We start from the raw sequence: 23,198 nt of genomic DNA, 5'->3' as shown, positions 1-23,198 counted from the left end.
TTGAAAAAGGAGTGTTTCCCAACTACGAAATGCGTTGTAACCTATATGTGAATAAAAAATAATTTTCTCCAACGAGGTTGTGTCATTGCGCCAAGAAGTTTCGAAAATGGTGGACAACAATTACTCCACACTCAATTTATACACAAACAAATGTTAATGCCAGAAGAAAGTGTCTTGCTCCCCTCCTCTTTTCCCTTATTTTTGGGAGCAGCTGCAATACAGTGTGGATGGAGTAGCAGCACAATATGGAACAAATAAGGCAGTAGATGTGTGGCTGTGTAAGGGTAATAGTAGCAGTGGCAAGGCAGTGTAATGATAATAGTAGTGGCATTAGAGGGAGCAGCAGCTATGGCTGCAGCAGCCAAACTGTTCAAAACATGATGATAGGCAGGCAGTGGCGGGCCCGCATTAAATTGCCATGGTCAGCAAGATGTATTCATCGGCCTCAGTCAGAGGTGTGTCTTACTCATTTTTACAAATGTGATGTTTTGTACACTTGCGGAGGATAAGTTTGTTCATTTGAGTGTAACCACGCCATCTTCTGCTCTAAAAACCTTCTTTGAGAAGACTCTGGAGGCTAGATAAACAGCCTGTCCAGAAGTCCATAGGGTATGGTATAGGGAACACGGTATGTGTTGGAGAAAGGCCAAAGTCCATGTAGGACAAATCGGGGATCCGCATAACATGGATACCAGCCGTGTGTATGCTGACATGGCCTGCTTGCAGCGTTTTGATGTCCGCCTGACGATACGGAGCCAAACGGATCCGTCCTGACTTACAATGTAAGTCAATGGGGACGGATCCGTTTTCACTGACACAATATGGTGCAATTGAAAACGGATCCTCCTCCCATTGACCTTCAATGTAAGTCAAAATGGATCTGTTTGCATTATCATAATTTTTTTTGTTCATGGTAATGCAAACGGATCCGTTTTGAATGGATACAAGCGTTTGCATTATAGGTGCGGATCCGTCTGTGCAGATACCAGACGGATCCGCACCTAACGCAGGTGTGAAAGTAGCCTAATAGAATATCCTGCAAATGCAGAAGAAGCTAGTGTGAGAAGTTAATTTGCTAAGAGGAAATCAGAGGAGGAAGTCCAATTAAAAATTCTCCAAGTGGAAAAGGGTAGAAGTGGCTGGCTTAGCTAAATGGAAAGTCCTTAAACAAGCATTATGGTAAGATACAGATATGGACTGCTTCATCTCAGAATTGGAACCCAGCTGATCGCACAACTCATTATGTGCTACAGCAATCATCACTTATATCTCCTGCTAGTCACATTAATATAATGCTGAAAACAGAAACTTCTGAGTTGCACATACCAGCACCACTTCCAATCTACCACATGGATACACCTACACTGTAACAGATGTTGCTGCCTACTAGTGACAAGGTAATTTCCAGTATCAAGCCAGCAGATCCTCCTGTGACTAAACCCTTATGCAAAATCATTTGTCCTTCTACATCTCGACCTATATGCCAAAGAACTTCCGTGTGAAACTGCATGCTGCAGTTTGTGTCCAGCCGGCTCTCAGGTTGTCTGCTGTGACTATGATAGGGGAAAAATATTTGATTGGAATTAAAGAAGACAACGAAAAAGACGTCCCCAGAGAAAAAATAAAAGTGACTACTGGACAATGGACAGCGATTCCAGTGTGTCTGATGACACTAACACCAATAGAAAGACGACAGATAACTTCCCCCCTTTGGACGTGGCACAAGAAGGGGTAGAAAGAGGAGAAAGAAGACTGACGAGGAAATCATCACGCAACAAAAAACAAGTTTCGTGGCGTCAGTGACAGACTCACATACCATCACACCTAGTGAAAATCTTGTAATCAATTTTACCACTCTTGAACCACTCCCTTCATGTGTTACAGTCCTTAACAAAGGACTTAATTTCAGTCTGGTGGAAAAATTTCATCCAGTTACTTTCAAAAATGATTTGTTTAAGGCTATTCACAAGTTACAGCAAAATAAAATGTATAGCAACTCCTCTTTCACTGCGGGCTCTAAGAAGGAGGGAGAAATCCCAGCATATACTATTTTTTTAGGATTCAATATTGCAGAGCCTTTCAGTGAAAAAGAAATTGCCTGCCTTGAGATTCTAACTGATATGAATTTGGGGGACCCTGAAGCCCCCACCTTGGAAGCTAGTTCCTTCAAGGGGGGCATTAAGTCCATTTATTGCCCCCCCTTGCCTGCCGGGAGTAGCATTGATGTATTTTATAATCAGGTATTAAGGGATGTCAAGGCCCTGATATATCCAAGGGTTGAATATAACATCACTAATGAGGAATGGTCAGCCATTAAATGGCTCTCCAGTAAAAATGACATCATAGTGAAACCAGCAGACAAGGGGGGCAATATTGTACTTCTCACTAAAGAGTACTATATGCAGCAGGCATTGAGGCAGTTCGGAGATAACTCTGTCTATCAAAAACTTGATAAGGATCCCACTCCTATTATTTTTTAGCGCAACTCAGCGATTTACTTACGCGGTATATTGATTTGGATTTTTTTGCGGCACGTATCATGGATCGGCTTGTGCCACCATCCCCCAGTAAACCCACATGGTATTTTTTACCTAAAATTCATAAGTCACTGACCCATCCACCAGGACGCACCATTGTGGCAGGTATTGGGTCAGTGACTGAACCCCTGTCTAAATATTTGGACTGGCTGCTTAGACCACTCTTGTCACATGCTCCTACTTATTTACAGCACACCAACGCCTTCCTGGAGGTATTGAATCACTTCCAATGGCAGGATGATTTTAATTTGGTGTCACTTGATGTGGAAAGCTTATACACCCGTATCCCACATGGAAAGGGTGTGCAAGCTGTCATCAAAATTCTCAGCAATACTGATAAGAGAGATACCTATTGCAGCTTTGTCCAAGAAGCACTCAATTTTGTACTCAGCAACAACGTGTTTACATTTGGGGGATGCTGGTACAGGCAGATCCATGGTACGGCCATGGGCACACCTGTGTCTTGCACTTTTGCTAATTTGTTTCTGTCTGTTTTTCAGGACCGTTTTGTATACTTCACTTCAAATCCGTATCTTAGATACATTAAATTATGTTTGCGCTACGTGGATGATGTCTTCATAGTGTGGCAGGGTCCAAGGCAGGTATGTCAGGACTTTGTGCATTTTCTTAATGACCATAATGACATGAATATGAGATTCACCATTCATTTTGGAGGTGGAGCATTAGAATTCCTTGATGTCATGGTCACTATAGAGAATAGCACAATAGTCACCACAGGCTATCGTAAACCCACCGCCACTAACTCCCTGCTGCACCATGACAGTTATCATCCACGTAGCGTAAAACGGGCAGTACCTTATGGTCAGTTCATAAGGCTTAGACGCATAAATAGTACAGAGACGGGCTATAAACAACAAGCTCTAGAACTTAAGAATAGGTTACTAGAGAGGGAATACCCTGAACATACCTTAGATTTAGCGTTAATGAAAGCAGGGCAATTTACTCAGAAGGAGCTACTTAAGGGCAGAGAGAAAAAGAAAAGCAAAGAAGATAAGGAATCTAAGAACAATGTAGAGAGATTCGCCTTTGCATTTAAATATAGTCCCCTGGCTAACATAATAAAACAGGCCATATTTAAGAACTGGGAGATCCTCAGAAATGAGGAAGGATTACAGGACGTAGTAAAATAGTAAACCACTTGTCACCTTTAAGAGATGTCATACGATTAGGGATAAATTAGTCAGAAGTAGATTGAGGGAAACTAGAACTAAAAATTGGTTGACTGAGAACGTCCCAACAGGAAGTCACAGATGTGGCAATTGCTCTTTTTGTAAACATATAATAAAAAGCAAGTTTGTCTTTTTTGCTGGCATAAAACATGGGCTCATGCAGTTCACTACGTGTAAGACTAAGTACGTAGTTTATCTGGTGCTTTGTTCATGCGGGTCCTTTTACATAGGGAAGACTATTCGCCCTATGTGTGAAAGATTTAGGGAACATATAAATTCTGTGAGATCGGGAAAAGGATGCCCCAGATTGATCGAACACGTAGTGAACATGCATGGGGGCAATGTTGAATGCCTGCAGTTTGTGGCCTTGGAACACGTACCTGCTCCACCGGCTGGTGGGGACAGGATCGCCTCCTTATGCAGAGAAAGGCAGACTGGATCATCCGTACCAACGCGATGGGATTGCTAGGGTTAAATGACCACAATGAGTTAAGTGTATACTTATAGGAGACACGTATCTAGATTAGCCTATGTATGGGTTGCTTTTTGTTTGTCTGGGATGATATTATGTCCGGTTATCTGTATACTTTGTTTCAGCCGCTGATTTAGAGTCTGATTACTGATTAACTCCAGCTTCGGAGACTTATCTGGAAAGCTGGAGCATACAGGTGACGTGATGAGGTCATAGGCCAGAGGAAGCACGAGGTGTGCGAAACGGCCGTCGCCAGCTGCCCACTCAGCACACACACACGCCTGTATCCACCCCAGCCTGCTGTTACTTTGTATATGTCATTGTTTGCTACATTCGGGGGAGTGCCGCTATCATTTTCTTCTTCGCATACTTCATTTATCATTCCTCACTCTCACGTTGATAGAAGAACCACACTGAAGTTTGTATTGCGACTGAGCTACACAGTTCCCACTTCTGAGCTGGCTGGAGACGCTTGCAGTGCCGCCTCACCCCTCTACTACATTGACATCTCGACCTTATATGCCAGAGAACTTCCGTGTGAAACTGCGGCATGCTGTTCCAGCAGACAAACAGAGTCATCTGCATGCTGCAGTTTGAGTCCAGCTGGCTCTCAGGTTGTCTGCTGTAACAGCGTATGGATCTATGTCAGACCCCATTATACTTAATGGGGCTGTCCGGCATTCCATTCACATTCAGCAGTGCTGGATCCAGTGAACTCTGGGAGGCTGTTCTCTGCCGGAAAAACCTGCCAGAATTCACACCAGAGGTGTGAAGGTAGCCTCACACACCCCATAGGCACCACAGGTTAATCTGACTTAACCAGACATATGATACAGAGGGAGCTAACAAACAACAGTCTCTCTACGATTGATGACCATGCTGAGAACTATAGGGCCTCGAAATTGACCTTCAAAGCCATAATCCATGACCTCACCGCCAAGGAAGAACTTGACTTGCTCAACTGGTTAGGCTTTGGTTCAACCCCACTACCTAGAGAGTTCATCAAGACACTTACTGCAGTTCCTGTGGGCCATTCAGAATAAAGTCTTGCTGCAGCATGGAAGAGACTTGAACAAACCCATTACAGTTCCAAAGCTATAGAAAGTGCCTCCTTTAAAAGACTTTAAATGGGGAAATGGATAGACCAAGGCTCCAGGTGGAAAAGAAAACACAAAATGTCCTTTAACCATTTCTGTTATTTTACTAGATTTATAAATAAAGGGGAAAGCAATAGCATATACCCTCAACGCTCTGGTCAGCAGAAGAGCTACTGTGTATCTTCTCTCTTAAATCAAGGGAAATACTCACATACCCTTACCAACAGTAATTGAATGTGAGCAGATAGCAGATGAAAGAGAAGAAATCCCTACTCCAAAAGCAGCAGCATCATCTCCATCTAAGGTACCTAGCTTCTGAAATTCTTCCTATGGACACAAATGCCAATATTCTAATCTTACTTTGGAGAGATAATCTGAGGGTCTCTAAGGTGCATCAACAAATAAATGGTCCAGGCGATGCCCCACATGCACAAATACTTGATTTAGGCTGAATAATTGTGGGTGATATATGCTTGGATAAGAGCCACATATCCACTGAAGTTAGCTCCTTTAAAACTTACGTGCTCAAAAATGATTGCACAACTTACTTTAAGGCCTCATGCACACGACCGTGCCGTCTTTTGCGGTCCGCAAACCGCAGATCTGCAAAAAACGGAAGGAGCCAGTGTTGCCTTCCGCAATTTGCGGAATATAAATGCCTATTCTTGTCTGCAAATTGCGGACAAGAATAGGACATGTTATATTTTTTTTGCGGTGCCGTGGAACGGAGCCACGGATGCGGACAGCACACGGAGTGCTGTCCGCATCTTTTGCAGTTCCATTGAAATGGCTCGGATGCGGACCCTAAAGAAGTTGTCTCATCTCACCATTACTAAGGCTAGAAGAGACACAGCCCCAACCACAGCTGGCCAGGAAACAGCGGAGCACTCCCTTTTTCAGTAACTTACATTGCTGTGCATGAGAGCTATGGAAACAACATAGCACAGCTAGCTATTCTGTCTCCTTAATTCAGAAACAGCATAGCTTGCTGTGCTACACTGTTTTCGTAGCAGTCATGCATAGCAATGTGAGCTACTGAAACGCTGTAGTGCTCCGCTGTTTCGCAGCTGGTGGTTGGGGCTGTGTCTCTTAAGCTATCCTCTCATCATTACAAGGCAAAAAAAATGCTCTCTAACCTCATCCAGGCACCTGATGTCATTCCTATTGTTCATAGAAGTAAAAATATTTTATCAAAATAATGGAATTCTACAACGATGAATCTAACTGCTGGGTTGCACTCTTAACCTTTCAGATTAATACAGCCAGGCATCCAAACAACAGGGAACAGGCTTTATCCAGGTTCATCTCATTGCAATAAAGTTAAACCCCTTCTACCCCAGGCCAGTTTTCACCTTCCTGCCTAGGCCATTTTTTTGCAAATCTGACATGTGTCATGTTGGTAATAACTTTGGAGCGCTTTTACTTATCCAAGCCATTCTGAGAATGTTTTCTCGTGACACACTGTGCTTCATGACAGTCATAAATTTGAGTCAATATAGTTCACCTTTATTTATGAAAAAATCCCAAATTTTTTAAAACTCAAAATTTTCAAAATTTATATTTCTCGGCTTTTAAAACAGAAAGTGATACCTCATTACTTAACAATCCCCATATGTTTACTTTATGTTTGCATCATTTTATAAATGTCATTTTATTTTTTGAGGACGTTAGAAGGCTTAGAATTTTAGAAGCAATTCTTAAAATTTCAAAACCCACTTTTTAAGGACCAGTTCAGGTCTGAAGTCACTTTGTGGGGCTTACATAATAGAAACCCCCCCATAAATGACCCCATTGTAGAAACTACACCCCTCAAGTTACTCAAAGCTGATTTTACAAACTTTGTTAACCCTTTAGGTGTTCCACAAGAATTAAAGGGAAATGGAGATAAAATGTCTAAATTTCACTTTTAGTGGAGATTTTACATTTTAATCCATTTTTTCTTTAACACATCGAGGGTTAACAGCCAAAACTCAACATTTATTACCCTGAATCTGCAGTTTACAGAAACACCCCACATGTGGTTGTAAACTGATGTAAGGGCACATGGCAGGGCGCAGAAGGAAAGGACTGCTGCATGGTTTTTGGAAGGCAGATTTTGCTGGACTGGTTTTTAGACACCATGTCCCATTTGAAGCCCCTCTGATGCACCCCTACAGTAGAAACTCCCAAAAGTAACCCCATTTTGGAAACTAGGAGATAAGGTGATAGTTTTATTGGTACTATTTTGAGGTACATATGATTTTTAATCACTCTATATTACGTTTTTTGTGAGGCAAGGTAGCCAATAAATGCTGTTTTGGCACCGTTTTTACTTTTTATTTTTTACAACGTTCATCTGACAGGTTAGATCATGCACTATTTTTATAGCGCAGGTTGTTACGGATGCAGCGATATCAAATATGTCTACTCTGTTTGTTTGTTTTATATAATAAAGCATTCTCTGAACAACATTTTATTTATTTTTTCTGGCAATCGTCTTGTGCACGGGCTCATTTTTTGCAGGAAGAGTTGACATTTTTATTGGTATTATTTTTGGATACATATGATTTTTTGATTATTCATTATTACACTTTATAAGGCAAAGCAACCAAAAATTTGGTTGTTTTGGCACAGTTTTTATTTATTTATTTATCTTTACAGCATTTTTACAGCGTTCACCTGAGGGGTTAATTCATGTGATATTTTTATAGTGATGGTTATTACGGACGCAACAATACCTATACACAATAATTGCATTTTTGAAACCAAAAAAAATGATGTTTTAGTGTCTCCGTGTATTTTTGGGGCGATTGTCTTAGGTAGGATATAATTTTTTGAAAGATGAGGTGACGATTTAATTGGTACTATTTTGAGGGGCATACACCTTTTTGATCGCTTGGTGTTGCAAGTTTTGTGATGTAAGGTGACCAAAAATAGCTTTTTTGGGCACTTTTTTTTTTTTACTGTGTTCACCTGAGGGATTAATTCATGTGTTATTTTATAGAGCTGGTTGTTACGGACGTGACAATACCTAATATGTGTGTGTTTTAATTTTTTTTAATATAAAATCAGGGGAAAGGGATGTTTTTTTCTTCCCACTCTGGTACTTTACTGCACGGCATTGGGCTGCCTTCTCATTCATTGGGTCTCCACCACAGCAGCGCGGGGACTTGATGGGCTCCCTCACCCGCCTCAAATCTCGTTGTGGTCAGTGCTGATCGTGGCATAGCAGGGGTTAAATCCGCAGGCCTCGGCTTGTACAGCGATGCCGGTGGATACAGCAGGGGCCTGGCTATCAGGGTCTGCCGGACCCCTGCAGTGATCGGGCACACACCGCTCCAGTGTCCGCCTGATAACCACAACGTAATAGTACGTCAAACTGTGGGAACGCACCTGCCACCATGATGTACTATTACGACATATGTCGGGAAGGGGTTAAGTAACAAGCCTAAAGTTAAAGATCATTTTGTGGCTTTTAAGGATAGGATATTTAATAATGAATATATGTAGCCAGCTCCACCTTTGCAAGACCACAAAGAGTACTGGTATCTTACCTCCTTTGGAGTATATCACCCATGAAGACCTAAACACATCGAGATGATATTTGACTCAAGTGCCAAGTTTTAAAAAGATGTAAAAATAAATATGTTTCACAACTACAAGCAGAGCTTTCCAATCATTGCTCAGCCTTTTAAACAGCCATGAGAGCATAACTAGGATAATACAAACACAAGAAGCGTGTAATAAGTAGAACTGCAGTGATCGGCATCTAATTACTGGAAAACTGGAGGCTACCCTTGTAGTGTTGTGTTGAAGGCACAAGACTCTTGAGGACATTTAGAGATGCTCCCAGAGCAGGCGTGGCTTGCAGCTGCCCGGGAAAGACGTCTCTTACAGCAGCTCTGCCATAGCAGACCTAATCTAACCTCATCCGCTCTGTTTAAAAAGAGTTTGGACCTCACTTTGGATCCCAGGCGACACCGACTAACATCAGCCCTGTTTTGAGACCTTTCTGGGGCCACAGGACCGCATGGATCCGGAGTTTCAAGCGAGGCCTAGCGGAAGAAGAATCACCGGCCTAGATTTGATTGGGAGTGCGGTCGGCTATATAACTTCCCTTTGCCCCGGTCGGAAAGAATAATACTACCGCAAGCCTTAGTGCAAGGTATTCTATCACTTAAATCTACCTACTTCAATCCGGCAGTAAAAGGGGACATAACGATGGCTGTTCTCACTGAGCAGGCGCCATCTTGCAGCCCGCACTCAGCGATCAAAAGACTGGGCACCAGTGACAGCTGTAATCCCCGGATTCTTGTTTTAAATTGCTTATCTGCCGGTGCAAGAACTCTACTATTGGACCCTGACTAATACAAGAGCTGACGGTCAGTTTGCTGAGAGATCGCATTCGGCTAAGGCCGTTCCCCGTCCATTGCATTACCTCACAGCCTTCGGACCTTTGCTTGGCGCCAGGTAGAAGAGCTTTATATCTCGCTCCGCTCGCCACTAACCCAAGAAAGACCGGGTGGCAGACAGGGCCTCTGTTAGCCAAAGAGAAAGTGGACCTCTGCACCTATCGGGCCCGCAATCTAAACCGTGGCTAGTGAAGCCATTCCGACCAGGAGCCACTGAGCCCTGAAAAATCTACGACACATAGCAGTAAGAAGATAACTGCATGGAGTACGCCCCACCCGACGGTCACCAACCATAAGCCGAACGGCCTTTGGACTTGATTCAGCGAATATCGCTCCGGTGAATAACCAGAGGGATCGCAGGATGCAACAAATCACCGCGGTTATACTGCTTCGGTGAGGAAAAGATGGTTACAGCGAGAATAAGCAGCTGACCTAGGGTGCTCTATGGCCTCACAGGTATTTTCGCATCACTGCAAACAGACCTGTGTTCAAGGCAGCCAACTTACCATTGAATAACCCGGTCTTCAGCTTCTGACCCTTCCGATCTGCCGGTAAGCCTATTCAGCTTAACGTCAACATCAGACTCCTGATTGTGGAGGGAGAGGGCTTTGAACTAAGTACCTAGCGTAGGACTGCTTATATGAGAATCTCCAACCTGCTACAAGCAGATAAATAGGCTCCCGTGTATTATTTTAGGATCAGTGGATGTAATCATAAAGGTGCAGCGGCTGTCTGACTAGAATCATTGCTAATAAGCCCCTGACAAAGCCTCTTCTAGGATAATTAGGACATTATAATGCTGAACTACATGTAATCTGCGTCTGTGGCTAGTGAGGACCACAAGATATGAGGGACTAATTTTCTTTTCTCCTGATACCTTCTACCTTATTCAATGCAGTCACACTGGTAGAGTCGACAGCCTCAGACATTTGCTCGAACAGTAATGGTCTAAATCGGCCCAAGTAAATCCAGGCCTTCCTCCAACAAGTGTCTCACGGGCTCATTAGATTCGTACATGCAGAAACGCCCCCCAGCACCACCAACAAAGGCTTCTGCCAGTGGTGTATCTTGGTTTTGTGCTGCCCTAGGCGAGACTAAACTCGGGCACCCCCCTAATATACATTTGACCCGCCCCATCCTTGTTAAAAAACAATGTACAGCTAGAGTTAGTACAGTATTAATCCCTCCCTAATTCTCCCCCCCTCTAACCACCAAACTAAGTAATTGAATTTTTGTGAGTTACTGTAATTTAAGTACTTGCAGTTTTTGAAGACAGCAGGCTCAGGGATCAGTGCATTGGTGGCCGGGGCCTGGCCTCAGTGTTCACGGTGACCGTGTGCAGGATCCGCTCTATACTTGGAGGAGATAAGTCTCACCCTAGCGTTGCCGGCCCGTGACTCCACCTCCGTGTGACGTCACGACGGCAACGTGAGGACGCAAAAGGCAGGGGAGGTCGGGAGGAAGTAAGTTTTTCAACTCCTTCACTATGCGGCGCCGGCAATGCCGCTCGCATAATGAAGGATCGGACAAGGGGCAAAAAATATATTTAGCATATTGTGTAACTATCACTAAGCAAACAAGGCATTTTGCCGCCCCTTTTCAAGTGCCGCCCTAGGCAAATGCCTTGTTTGCCTTGTGATAGATACACCCCCTTGTCAAAAGCACTTGAACCAGTGGTAAATAAACTCCAAGAGATCAAACAAGAAATTAAATGCATGGGAGGAAGGGTTGAACAACTAGAAAATACTCAGGCGCAACTAGTTTCATACACAGAAGCGTCCTCTGCTAATTTCTCATCATGCCAGGCTCACATGAACAAAATTGTTAACTGGATGGAAGACCAGGAGAATAGAGCCAGATGCAACAACTTGCGTCTAAAAGGAATCCCAGAATCCATCCTCCCAGAGGTGCTACCCGACAAGTCAAGCAAATTTTTTCAACCATAATGGGTGACAACTACCTTCTAGAGATCTCCATTGAAAGAGCTCACAGAGCATTGAGAGCCAAACCACAAGCGTCAGATCCACCAAGAGACTTAATCTGTCGCCTCTTCAATTCTAGAGTGAGAGATGACATATTAAAGTTCGCCCGCTGCAAACCCCTGGTTAAAGTGGAGGGATCTGAAGTATCAATATATAAAGACCTAGCCAGAGTCACATTATCAAAAAGAAATATGCCCGTCCCTTAACAGAAGTTCTACGTCATAGGAACATTTCATACAGGTGGCTGTTTCCATTCGGCCTCTCCTTTACTGTTGAGGGAAAACGTTAGATCCTGAGAGAACACTCTGAATTGGCGGATATCCTATCTTCACTTCAGATCACAGATATTGACATCTCGGACTGGTCTCCAATACTAGATCTTACCAGTCTCTCAACGATTCCTCCACCCACACCATGGGAAACGGTTGGAGCAGGGAGGAAGAGCCACAGCCAAAAACGCCAAGGAAAACTGACCCCGTGAACTCGACATTGATCCTACCTGAGAACTGATTTGAGCTAGGTGATCTACACTCAATAATACCCCCTGGGTATAATTCCTTTCAATAGTTAAATTGAATGCATTTACTGTTTACTTACAGTTGTTCTATTCACTGTTTTCGACTCTACTTGTGTATTTCCTTCTATATGGGGGGTGGGGGAGGGACCCGTGACTTTATATGATTTATCTGAAAATTATATTCTAGTCCATCTGTTATACCCTCATCCATTGGGGGCTGTCGCTGACCCTTCCCTCGCCTCTCATCACTACATTTATCTGAAGTGAGATCTGAGAGGAGATCTGAGAGGAGATCTAATTAATATGTATAAATATATCAGGGGTCAGTACAGAGATCTATCCCATCATCTATTCATTCCCAGGACGGTGACTGTGATGAGGGGACATCCTCTGCGTCTGGAGGAAAGAAGGTTTGTACACAAACATAGAAGAGGATTCTTTACGGTAAGAGCAGTGAGACTATGGAACTCTCTGCCTGAGGAGGTGGTGATGGTGAGTACAATAAAGGAATTCAAGAGGGGCCTGAATGTATTTCTGGAGCGTAATAATATTACAGGCTATAGCTACTAGAGAGGGGTCGTTGATCCAGGGATTTATTCTGATTGCCTGATTGGAGTCGGGAAGGAATTTTTATTCCCCTAAAGTGAGGAAAATTGGCTTCTACCTCACAGGTTTTTTTTTGCCTTCCTCTGGATCAACTTGCAGGATGACAGGCCGAACTGGATGGACAAGTGTCTTTTTTTGGCCTTATGTACTATGTTACTATGTTACTATGTTAGCTCCCTCTCACTATGCAGAGCTAGATCAAAATGATTATGGCCCTCACGGCTATAGCCTTTCCATGTCAGCACGCATGTTAAATATTCACGGTTTTTCATTGTACTTTCAATTGTTTCTTTTCACTTTGGAAGTTTTACCTATTGTCTCTACAGACGCATTCCCACCACTCGATATCTCCCCCCCCCCATGCCTATACTCAATCCACACACCCTAGACCTCCCTCCATACAGTCTTTCGTTACTCAGATACACTCCAGACATGCATTCACCATACTACCATCACACCCCATGACCGCCTTACACCTAATCTCTTACGACATTAGAGGTGTTAACTCACCGATTAAACGTAGCCAATTGCTCCAGACACTGAAAAAAATCACATGCTGATGTCTTATTCCTACAGGAAACCCACTTCCTCTCTGGAAAGACTCCCTCTTTCCAAAAACATTACTAAAGAACTCCAGAGAAGTGGCCATAGCTTTCTCCAAACACATTATATTTGAAACCGAGAGTCTATATAATGATAAAGATGGCAGACTACTTATTCTCATAGGTTTACTAAACGGTAAACAGGTCACACTGGCGAACCTTTATGCTCCTAATGTACAGCAGCCCCAATGGATTAGAGAAACCACAATATTGATACATAGTATGACTAAGGGTGAGCTAATAATAGGGGGTGATTTCAACGTTGCCCTTGACCCGCTCATAGACACATCCTCCGGCCGTTCCACTCTCTCATATAAGTCATTAAGACACATTAAGTTATCCCTACAAATGCTTTCCTTGACAGATGTGTGGCGTTTTCTCTATCCTTCAGTGAAAGATTACACCCTGTATTCAGCACCACACAATTCTTATCATAAAATTTACTACTTCTTCCTTCAGCAGTCATCTCTCGCTAAAGTACAATCCTCTATGATAGGCTCGGGGTTACACTCATACCACTTCCCACTAGGGATTCACATACTACTGTTGGACCGTCCCAACACATGGTCGCCGTGGTGACTTAACGAGACTCTCCTCTCTATTCCAGAGTCACATAAAAAAATATCAGATAGTCTCAACACGTACTTTAAACTAAGCATCAACACTGAAGTATCCATGCCGGTGGTTTGGGAGGCACACAAGGCAACCATCAGAGGCAAATTCATTTCCATCGGCACATACTGCAAAAGACAGAGAGACCAACAAATAAGATCCCTGCAGTCAGAGATCTCCCATTTCGAAAAACTTCACAAACAATCCCTTATTTCGCCAATTCTCCAAAAACTGACAGAGCTTCGTCTACAACTTAGAGACCTATTGAACAAAAACTCAGCTAAAACATATATGTCGGTCAAACATTCATTCTACGCCCACGGAGATAAGGCCTCCAAACTAATGATGTCCCTTATTAAGAGAAGAAAACACCACACTTTCATAAAAGAAATTAAGGACAAAACAGGGACCATTATTACCGACCCCGATAAGATTGAAAAATTATTTATTACCTTTTATTCCTCTTTATATCAACTACACCCCTTAGATCAACAAGTAAGTCCACAGGACTCTATTGCAGCAATTTCCAAATTTCGAAATAAAGCCTCCCTTCCCAAATTAGATCCTACTATGCATTATAACCTGTTAAAACCCTTCTCACAAGGTGAGGTCCAGTCCACCCTGCGAAGGAGTTCTAAACAGAAAGCGCCGGGTCCAGACGGTCTCCCCTGCTCTTATTATCATTCTTTCTCGGACATCCTTCTCCCTCACCTGACGGACACATTTAATGCGTACCTCTCAGGCTCTAACATACAGAGACAAGCCCTCGAAGCTTATATTACCCTAATTCACAAAGAAGGGAAAGATGCCACCCAATGTGGCAGTTACAGGCCCATCTTTTTTTTAAACACAGACCTGAAACTTTATGCAAGCCTGCTGGCCAACAGACTTAAACCTTCAATTCCCTCATTGATTTCTCCAGAGCAGCTGGGGTTTGTGTCAGAAGGGAGGGGAAGGATAACACTCTGAGAATTCTCTCCATAATGCAAGTAGCTAACCAGAAGAAAACTCCCCTGGTCCTGCTGGGAACAGACGCAGAGAAAGCTTTTGACAGGGTGGACTGGACCTACATGAAACAGGTACTTCTGCACTTTGGTTTACCAAAAGAGTCTGTTACTGCCATATTCCTGATGTATGATACCCCTTCAGCGAGACTCTGTATAAACCAATCTCTCTCTGCACCTTTTCACATCCTTAATGGTACACGCCAGGGTTGCCCCTTATGTCCAATCCTGTTTGTCCTCTCTCTTGAACCACTATTGGCATCTATCAGACTCCACCCAGATATAAAAGGATTTGATGATGGCAAATTTGTGCATACCTCAGCGGCATATGCGGATGATATTTTACTGACACTGTCGAACCCATTCTCCGCCCTGCCTGCGCTGCAATGTATCCTACAGGAATATGGCATGATTTCAAACTTCAAAATAAATGCTTCCAAATCAGAAGCGCTCGGACTCAACATCAGTAAGGAGGAAACAGAAATTCTGCGATCTCAACACCCCTTTCATTAGCCCAAATCATATATCACATACACATACTTAGGCATTAAAATTAGCACCAAATGGAACGAATTATATTTGCTCAACTATGCCCAAATTCCGAACACCTTTAGTCAAATACTATCATCATGGTCCTTACCCTTCCTATCTTGGATGGGTCGTAAAAACCTAATAAAAGAAATACTGCTTCCCAAATAGACTTACCTGTTTCAGACCCTCCCGATACCACTCCCAGTAACCTTTTTCAACAATTTGCGTAAAATTGCATAAAATCAGAACCTATTAACCCAGCATAAATCAAGGGGAGGTATGTCAACTCCTGACTGGAGACTATATTATGAAGCTACCCAAATCACCAGGATAATACATTGGCTAAGGGCGGATGAAAGCAAACTTTGGCTTCCATTAGAAAACCTACTAGCGTCAGCCCCCCTCAGAGCTCTGCTTTGGAATAAGAAAAAAGATAAACCCACCTCCCAACTCACGTCAAATGTCATGACCCAAGCCACCCTATCAATCTGGTACCAGCATATGAACTCCCTAAGTCCCATAGTTTCCCCCTTAACGACGATAGCAGACATTCCAGAATTATACCAGAAGAAATATAAAGACACAGGGATCCAATATAAGGATGTTAGATCCATCACGCTGCATTCTTTTCTTAACCAAGAACTATTAGACGACCCCTTGAACCACCTCCCAATACACACATTACTTAAATCACATGTCCACTTGCTAATTAAACCGTATCTCACCCAAACTACTAGTCCCAGAGAACTAACACAATTCGAAAAATTGGCAGCCTCCTCTAACCCTCCTAAACATTTGCTATCGCGGATTTACAACATAATACAGCAAATTAAACTCCCACATACTGGAGGCTATTTGGGAGACTGGGAAAAGGACCTAGACACCACCTGGTCTTCTGAGGAGACCAAACAAATATTCCTCAAATCTCATGGCATCTCTAGATGTACACGACTTCAAGAAAACTCATACAAGAGAATTACTAGGTGGTACCGAACTCCAGTTAGACTTAAACAGATGACCTGTCTAAACTCTGACACATGCTGGAAGTGCAAAAGCTCTAGAGGCACGTATATCCACATGTGGGGGGACTGTCCGGTGATTAAGCCTTTCTGGAATCAGATACTCAATATAATCAAAGGGTTATGCTCCTTAACACAAGATCCAACTTTAGCCTCGATATTCCTTAATATCCGCCTTGATATCATACCTAAAGAAAAAAGAGCGCTTTTCCAATAACTTACCACTGCTGCAAAGCTTCTGATACCCCAACACTGGAATCAACCTAGCTCCCCCACCCTTTCACAGTGGCTACATAAAGTTAACCATATCTTTCACATGGAAGAACTTTCAGCATGGGAACACATGCTAGATTCCTCAAAATATGGGATGGATGGGTTAAATACCGCACCTCAACTTCCGCTATCCAAATTCTAACTGATTCAATCTAATCAATCACATGGGTGACCACAACCTTTCTCCATATAATGGAGGTTCCCCCCTTCCCCATCCTGCTTTCCCTCCTCATTTCACCTCTGCTTCCCCCCTCCCTTTTCTCTTTTTACTACAATCATTTTTTTATTTGTTTCCCCCCCCCCCCCACAGCCCGCTTACTATCTCCTAATAGATGGAATAGAGACATTTCTCATTATTAGATTAACACTTCTATATTTCCTTTTACATGCATTGTTCTATTAATCTTCTCCCAGCATTAATAGTTCGATTTGTTTTGTCAAATTAACTGTCTTTATGCTGTGCATTGTAACAACATCTGTTGAACACCGAACTATATTCTGCACTATGTATACAATGTACTCCCATTTTTGAATAATTTTCTTTTCATAAAATCAATAAAAAAAAAATGAAAAAAAAAAGAAAAAAAGAGAGATGCTCCAAGAGGCTGCAGCTCACACTGGCTCCGGTCCCAGGTCAGGGCATGTTGCAGTGATACGGTGATACTCTGTAGTACTCCATGGTAGAAGGTGGCACTGCTCAATGCAGGGAAGATATGCCAGAGGAAGTTAGGTATTCTTTATTGCACGAGACATTCGAACGTGTTTCAGGGCCAGGTTTGGTAATGTTTTCTTTAAAATGAGTGGGGATTAAAAAGCTTAAAAAATGTGCCAAACACAAAACGGGATGAGTTGGTGTTTCTTGCCTCACTTGGAAAATTATAGACAGTTCAAAGCACTTAGATAGTTAATAGACTAAGTAAAATTCATTACAAACAAAAGATAGTCCATATATTGATAAGTAAAAAAAAAAGAAAAAATATAAAAAATTAAAAATAACAGTTATGTAGTGAGTATCCAGCTGTCTCAGATGTAAATATGCTGGATATAAAATGAATAAAACCAATCATCACAGTATTAATTAGTAGCTTTATACAGGTAAAACCACATGTTAGTCAAATGAAGGGAAAGTTATTAAATAATGTTCTTAAAATTAATACTGGCAAGTTTAAAATAATTTGTAGCAGGAGAGTTAATAGTCCATACTCATTGCTGTAGAAATTCTATCCTGTACTGGCAGTGTCCACTAGAAGGCAGTATTAGACTGAAACAGTAATATAGAAAATTACACCAGTAGTTATATATAGAAGTATAATGTGCAAATAACAAATACATTTATAAATGGTAATAGGGAGTTTTTGATACTAAACCATATACTCTATTTAATATTATAGATTGTCTTTGTGACTTTCTTCAGACCATAGGGACTGATGGTATGCAGCTTTTTAATCCAAAAGATTTATCTCTTACAGAGAAACTCAAATCTCTGGTAAGTATTTGTTTGAATATGGTTTATTGACATACTTTTAATTGGATCCGGGTCTTCCATTTTTAACATGCAGTGTTTGCTCAAACCATGCTTCAAATATCCCTAATTTATATTATGGCGGTGCTTGCTCAATCTGTCATGCAATTCTTAAGTAGTGCAGTCCAAATACTGAAGAATGCATTTACACTCAATAAATCACATAATTTCATTTACAGGTCAAAAACTGTTTGAGCTGAAATTTATCTTTCATTGTAGTTGATGTCAATTCAGTAGCTTTCTGAAAACTAATAATACTGCAGCACAGGCAGTGTGAAGCTCCACATCTGTGGCATCCCATTTTCTTGTTCGTATCACATCGGGAGCCCGAATATTATTATTTTTTTTTTATAGATGTACACCTTTGGGGGCAATTTTTTTTTAATCATTGCATTATACTTATTTTGAGCTAGAAATCATTTTTTTAATTGGTCTTTATTAACAATATGGAATCCTTTTTTGTGTACAGAGCTGACATGCTCTACTAGCTGCCTGTGGATTTGTTGTCCTTACCGTCATCTGAGGAGCAGACTTCTTATTAATCTCTTTTATCTTATTCTGGATTTTTGGTCGTAGACATTGAGTTTGGCTTAGGGTATTTCTCTTCTTCTGCGCTAAGAGCAGTGGCGTCTCTAGCTTTCAAATTTTGGGGGGGCACACTGGGGGCCAGGACAAAAGTAGGGGGGGCAGCTATAACAACGATATATTTACACAAGTACACTTAGAAATGCTGCGATACTTTACCCAATACCTAAAACCGCAACAGGGAAGAAAAGTCCAGCTGTCTGTGGATGACACTGCTATGGGGGGGGATCTGTGGATGCCACATACCGTGTAATGTATAGCATCTTATGCTATATGTGTCATCCACAGATCCACCCCATGACAGTGTCATCCCCATTTCCCCCTCCATAACAGTGTCATCCACAGATCCCCCTCCCCGCCACTCACAGGAGTGTACATTTGACATTTCTAAACCGTAATCCATATCCTGCAGTAACTTTAACTTTAAATCAGGATTAAGTGGCCGCTCATCTCTACTAGTACCTTAACCTTACACCACTCGGCTAGCTTCGGTAACAGGGCCAGGCTACAGCCTACAGGTCCTGCCTTTTAGTTCTTATCGAGCGAGTGCTGATTTCTGCAGGTCAGAGGATACGGATTACAGTTTAGAAGAAATGTACACTCCTGTGAGCGGTCCAGACCAGTGGCGGATCTAGAGCCCGGTCTCGGGAGGGGCACTTCCAGATAATTTTCTGTCCGCCACCACAGAACAAGGGTGCTTATAGAACAGACTGCACAGTGTAGAGGTATACTGTATATTGTGGGGCACAGCGTGGCGGTATACTGTATATTGTGGGGCACAGTGTAGGATATATGTGTATAACAAACATATTTGACATGAAGACTTACAGTTACTTGGCTTGGCCCTTGGGGGTCTCGGACGCCACTTCCACACTTTGGCCGGGGGCTCGGCGGAGCTGATGTGTTTTATCCTAATGAGAAAGATTTCATAATAAGTATTTGGAGAAGGGGCAGCGGGATAGCAGAGCAGGGAGAGGCTGGTGCTGCTACTAGGGGTCATACCATGTGGGAGTAATAAAGCCCACCATAATGCCCCCCGGTAGTAATAATTCTCCTTATAATGTGACAATGCAAAAAATACCCCCTTATGCCCCCAGTTGAGCTAATGTCCCCCATAATGTGCCAGTATAAAATACCCCTATATAGTGCCCCCAGTAAATGCCCCATAGTGCTCCTCTCCCCCTTCCTCCTAGTGCCCCCATAATGTACCAGTATAAAATGCCCCAGTAGATGCCCTCAATGTCCCCCATAATTTTGCAAGTATAAATTACCCCTTCTTAGTGCCCCCGTAGATGACTCCACGTGCCAGTAATAAGACCCACATTACGTGCCAGTAATAAGCCCCCCATCATGTGCCAGTATTAGGTCCCCCCATCATGTGCCAGTATTAGGTCCCCCCATGATGTGCCAGTATTAAGCCCCCCATCATGTGCCAGTATTAAGGCCCCCCCATCATGTGCCATTATTAAGTAAGTACCCCCCCTTCATGTGCCATTATTAAGTAAGTCCCCCCCAATGTGCCATCATTAAGTAAATCCCCCCCAATGTGCCATTTTTAAGTAAGCCCCCCCCATCATTTTTAAGTCCCCCCCCCCCAAGTATCACTATTGTAAAAAAAAAAAAAAAAAAAATTATACTTACCTCAGTGTCAGCGATGCGATGCAGGCCTCTTCTGGCCTGTGTCCCACGCTGTATGGCTCAGGCGGCGCGATGACGTCATCGCGCGCCTGCCTCTGATAGGCTGCCGGTCTAGTGCCTGCAGCCTATCAGAGCAAGGGGAAGGGACACGCCTCTCCCTCCCCTGCACCGCCGCTTAGTGATGGGAAGTTCGGATCTTTTAGGTGAATCGGTTCATTTGAATCAGCTTATTCAAATGAACCAATTCATGAATCGGATATTCGGTTCACTTGGTGAGTCAGACTGCTGAGCTGACTCGCAAGTGAACCGAAGACTCTAGGTGCCGATGCGCATGCGCAGATGCTTGATACATTCGATTCACTCACTACTTGCTGCGCTGCTGACTCAGTGCAGTCGGCTCGTCTTCTTCAGCTCTCTCTGAACTCTGATTACTAGTATTGAGTGATTTATTATAGTAAAGGGAAGCTGAGGCTGACGCCGGACAGGAGGAGTCAGGAGTCAGACAGGAGTCAGAAGCTGTCACTGTGGTGTGCAATGTGAATTGTTGTCTGTTGTGCATTGTTACCCACAGTGACAACAGTCTGACACTGACAGTACAATCCATAAAGGTGATGTGAACCCACCCTTAGGCCCCTTTCACACTTGCGTTGTCCGGATCCGGCATAGAGTTCCGTCGTCGGGGCTCTATGCCGGAAGAATCCTGATCAGGATTATACCCATGCATTCTGAATGGAGAGAAATCCGTTCAGGATGCATCAGGATGCCTTCAGTTCCGGAACGGAACGTTTTTTGGCTGGAGAAAATACTGCAGCATGCAGTACTTTTTGCTCCGGCCAAAAATCCTGAAGACTTGCCGCAAGGCCGGATCCGGAATTAATGCCCATTGAAAGGCATTGATCCGAATCCGGCCTTAAGCTAAACGTCGTTTCGGCGCATTGCCGGATACGACGTTTAGCTTTTTCTGAATGGTTACCATGGATGCCGGGACGCTAAAGTCCTGGCAGCCATGGTAAAGTGCAGCGGGGAGCGGCATACTTACCGTCCGTGCGGCTCCCGGGGCGCTCCAGAGTGACGTCAGGGCGCCCCAGGCGCATGGATGACGTGATCGCATGTACACATCATCCATGCGCATGGGGCGCTCTGACGTCATTCTGGAGCGCCCCGGGAGCCGCACGGATGGTAAGTATACCGCTCCCCGCTCCTACTATGGCAACCAGGACTTTAATAGCGTCCTGGCTGCCATAGTAACACTGAAAGCATTTTGAAGACGGATCCGTCTTCAAATGCTTTCAGTACACTTGCGTTTTTCCGGATCCGGCGTGTAATTCCGGCAAGTGGAGTACACATCGGATCCGGACAACGCAAGTGTGAAAGGGCCCTTAGTTATATAGCTACTGAATGAGATGCCTTTAACATATATATCTCCTGAGAAGCCAATTTGATTCTAAAGGGTTAATTTAATTCAAACTCAGTGTAAGGCTACTTTCACACTAGCGTTCGTCGGTCCGCTCGTGAGCTCCGTTTGAAGGAGCTCACGAGCGGACCCAAACGCCTCCGTCCAGCCCTGATGCAGTCTGAATGGATGCGGATCTGCTCAGACTGCATCAGTCTGGCGGCGTTCAGCCTCCGCTCCGCTCGCCTCCGCACGGACAGGCGGACAGCTGAACGCTGCTTGCAGCGCTCAGCTGTCCGCCTGGCCGTGCGGATCCGTTCAGACTTAGGCTACTTTCACACTAGCGTTCGATCGGATCCGTTCTGAACGGATCCGATCATAATAATGCAGACGGAGGCTCCGTTCAGAACGGATCCGTCTGCATTATATTAGCATATAAAAGCTAAGTGTGAAAGTAGCCTCGTACGGATCCGTCCAGACTTTCAATGTAAAGTCAATGGGGGACGGATCCGCTTGAAGATTGAGCCATATTGTGGCATCTTCAAACGGATCCGTCCCCATTGACTTACATTGTAAGTCTGGACGGATCCGCACGGCCAGGCGGACACCCGAACGCTGCAAGCAGCGTTCAGCTGTCTGCCTGGCCGTGCGGAGGCGAGCGGAGCGGAGGCTGAACGCCGCCAGACTGATGCAGTCTGAGCGGATCCGCATCCATTCAGACTGCATCAGGGCTGGACGGCTGCGTTCGGGTCCGCTCGTGAGCCCCTTCAAACGGAGCTCACGAACGGAAACCCGAACGCTAGTGTGAAAGTAGCCTAACAATGTAAGTCAATGGGAACGGATCCGCTTGAAGAGGTCACCATATGGCTCAATCTTCAAGCGGATCCGTCCCCCATTGACTTTACATTGAAAGTCTGAACAGATCCGCTCAGGCTGCTTTCACACTTAGAATTTTTTCTAAGTTATTAATGCAGACGGATCCGTACTGAACGGAGCCTCCGTCTGCATTAATATGATCGGATCCGTTCAGAACGGATCCGATCAAGCGCAAGTGTGAAAGTAGCCTTACCTGTTCTACCCTCTGACTCACTGCTCTTTTAACTCAATGAATCGAATGAGTCACAATTCGGATCTTTAGATTCTTTTAACTTGTGACTCATTCGATTCCTTTCTATTCTTAGACTCCCTGCACTTGTGTGACTCAGACGACTCGATTCAGAGAGCTGC

The 23,198-nt window shown here is 43.7% G+C and overlaps 1 protein-coding gene across 1 annotated transcript in view; it reads right to left on the bottom strand.

Moving 5' to 3' along the window:
- LOC122931583 (kinesin-like protein KIF21B) overlaps positions 1–23,198 on the bottom strand; it is a 735,311-nt gene that overhangs the window by 235,941 nt on the left and 476,172 nt on the right. The window lies entirely within an intron of this gene.

This window comes from Bufo gargarizans, chromosome 3 (assembly GCF_014858855.1).
Source record: "Bufo gargarizans isolate SCDJY-AF-19 chromosome 3, ASM1485885v1, whole genome shotgun sequence".
NCBI classification, from domain to species: domain Eukaryota; kingdom Metazoa; phylum Chordata; class Amphibia; order Anura; family Bufonidae; genus Bufo; species Bufo gargarizans.
Note: the sequence above shows the minus strand (reverse complement) of the source record. Positions and strands in the feature narration are given on the sequence as shown.